This window comes from Sorex araneus, chromosome 9, assembly GCF_027595985.1.
Source record: "Sorex araneus isolate mSorAra2 chromosome 9, mSorAra2.pri, whole genome shotgun sequence".
Classification (NCBI taxonomy): domain Eukaryota; kingdom Metazoa; phylum Chordata; class Mammalia; order Eulipotyphla; family Soricidae; genus Sorex; species Sorex araneus.
In genome coordinates, this window is record NC_073310.1 from 38,515,569 (window position 1) to 38,518,492 (window position 2,924).

The 2,924-nt window shown below is 38.5% G+C and overlaps 1 non-coding gene across 1 annotated transcript; it reads left to right on the plus strand.

Annotated features, from left to right (window-relative positions):
• The first annotated feature begins 224 nt into the window (after positions 1-224).
• LOC129398975 (U6 spliceosomal RNA) lies at positions 225-328 on the plus strand. The gene has a single exon (XR_008626833.1). It is a non-coding gene; the product is annotated as a U6 spliceosomal RNA (small nuclear RNA).
• Positions 329-2,924: the final 2,596 nt, after the last annotated feature.

Below are 2,924 nucleotides of genomic sequence, written 5' to 3' on the forward strand. Positions count from 1 at the left end.
CTGAGAGAGAGTAGAAAAACAGAAAGGATACAGGACAATAAAAGGTCCAGGGGCAAGAGAATTGAAGCTGTTCAATATAGCAATAGACTATCAGAGGGAATGAGTCCAAATAACAGAAAACATTGATGGGGAGTTCGAATTTAAACCTGAGAGCAAATGAGACTGTTACAGGATTCACATAGAAGAGTAATAGGAGCAGATTTGCATTTTATAAAAATCATTGTGTGCTTGCTTAGGCAGCACATATACTAAAATTGGAACTATGCAGAGATTAGCATGGTGCCTGCTTGAGGATGACACACAGATTCATGAAGCATTCCATATTTTTAATGCATCTAATTTGATAACAGTTTTTCTATTTTATTTACTTATAAGAAGCATAAATATGAGGTATGTAAAGATCATTCTATCTATAGTTCAAAGAAATTATTAAAAAGAAGGGAAAAGAGAAGAAAAGAGCTTAGCAGGAAGCACTTCCAAGAATCCAGACAAGGATCATGGCACTGAGGACAGAGAGAAGTGGAGAGAGGTGAGAGATGTTTGAAATATGGAAGGATGCTTTCGACAATTACTTCATATTAAGTATGAGAGAAAGGTGACAAACCCATTTCACAGATGTCTGACTTGTTAAACTGTGTAGACAATGATACTGTTTCTTAGGACAAGATTGTAGGAAGAGCAAGTTTCAAGTCTGTTAGAGATGAGGATGAGACTGAGAGGTCAACTGTTGACATGATTGATTAGGTGCCATTTTAAGTGCCATGTTTAGTGCTACAAGGAGAAATATCCATTGTGAGGGAAAAAGCAGGAAGCCTCAGATAAAACATGAGAAACACTAACATTTGTTCAAAAACAAGTAAGAGGATAACCCAAGGGAGGAGCCACAGAGGCAAGAGGAGAACCTAGGGGAAGTGGATTCCAAAAGCCAAGATACAAAGGAAGTAAGGTCAGGAAATAAACCAACTTCATTGGTTTTCTCGAGCAAAGAGATAGTTGAGATTGGCATTGAAAGTTTCTGAGCAGCTGGGGCTGATTGGAAGAGAAGCCAGATTGCAGTGGGTTGATAAGTCATAAAGATGAGAAAATGGCAAATGAAAATTGAAGACAATTTCCATCAAGAAATGGGGAAGGAATGGCTAAGAATAGGGAAGAAAAGAAAAAACAAGTATTTTTTTAAAAAAAAAATTTAAGTTTATCAGGAGATAGCCCATTAAGAAACAATTTTTTTTTTTTTAGGTCATACTCGGCAATGCTCAGAGGTTATTCCTGACTCTGAACTCAGGAATTACCCCTGGCGGTGCTCAGGGGACCATATGGGATGCAGGGAATCAAACCCGGGTCGGCCGCATGCAAGGCAAACGCCCTACCTGCTGTGCTATTGAGTCAGCCCAAGAAACAAATCTTTAAGAGGGAAAAATGTCTACAAGTTTTCTTTCTTTTGTTAGAATTTAATTTTGGGGCACCATGTTTTGCAGTACTAATAATGGTAATGTTCCATGCATAAAATATTCCAGCATCAATCCCTCTACCAAGGTGTCTGTTTCCCTCCACCACTGTCACAGTGCTCTCGCCCTATCCCATTCCACTTCCATCCACCTGCTGCAGTGATATGCTTCCTACAAAAGGCCAGTTCTCAGTTTCTGTCACCTTTGGGCCTTTGTTATTTCTTACTGTGGTTCTATAAAGAACCACATGTGAGAGAGATCATTCTGTATCTGTCCCTTTCCTTCTTACTAACTTAATTCAGTATGATACTCCCCAGATCCATCTAAATATCAGCAAATTGCATAATTTTATCTTTTCTTATAGCTGAGTAGTATTCCATTGTGCATATTTATCATAGGTTCTTTATCCAATCATTTGTTTCTTGAAAACTTGGGTTCTATCTAGATTTGAATTATTGTGAATAATACTTTAATAAGCAGGAGGGCAAATGTCTTTTCTAAATAGATTTTTTTGGGTCTTTGGTGTAGATGCCGAGAAGAAGAATTTCTGGATCATATGAAAACTCAATTCCTAACTTTTTGACAAGTGTTCATATTACTTTTCACAAAGGTGGCAGAATGGTGAAATTCCCAATGAATGAGGGGCCCTTTTCCTTGACATTTATGCCAACTGGTTACTTTTGTTCTTTGAGATGTGTGCCAGTCTCATTCCTGTGAAAAGTCATCAGATTGTTGTTTGATTTTCATTTCCCCAATGATAAGTGATGTAGAATATTTTTTTCTTTCCTCTCTGTTCCTCACCCTCTTGTTTTTCTCCCTTCAGTAGGGGAACTCAGAATCCAAGAATACATTGGGAAATGGCCAGTGGAATAAGATCTGTGAGGAAGAGGGAATAAATTATAGAGTTGTTGGGGAGGGAACCTCAGTCTGGGTGGCAAAATGGGTTTGAGGCATAGTGGGGTTGGAGGGAGGTTCCTCTTTTACTTGTGCCAGGAGGACATGAGGGAGCTTAGGGTTCAGATCCGGGGCTTCTGAAGTCATCAAATCATCCTTTCTACCTCACCTTGATCTTTTTCCTGCACAAAAAAGACTAAACATGTTCCTTCCTGCCTGCACCTGGAAGAAACTTTTCTCCACTTCAATGCATTGGCTCACAGTTTTCTTCTTTTTTATTTGCATGCCCTTCATTCTATTTTTAAATGAAGAGGCAGTCTAGATATTGTTGGACCTGTTGTGTACATGCACAATTTGGGACAGCCTATTTAAGAAAAAACGTTTTCTAAAATATACTACTTTGACAATTTAACAAAAACATATGGAAATGGGAACACATTTCTTCCCTGGCTTCTCTTAGGATCTGAAAAGGGGTCCATGTCAGTCAGAGACCCTGAAGGTCAAGTTTCTTCAACTTTATGTAAAATCCTCTTTGATTCAAATGTTCAAACTTGACAGCAACAACAATGACAAATAAAGCAAACC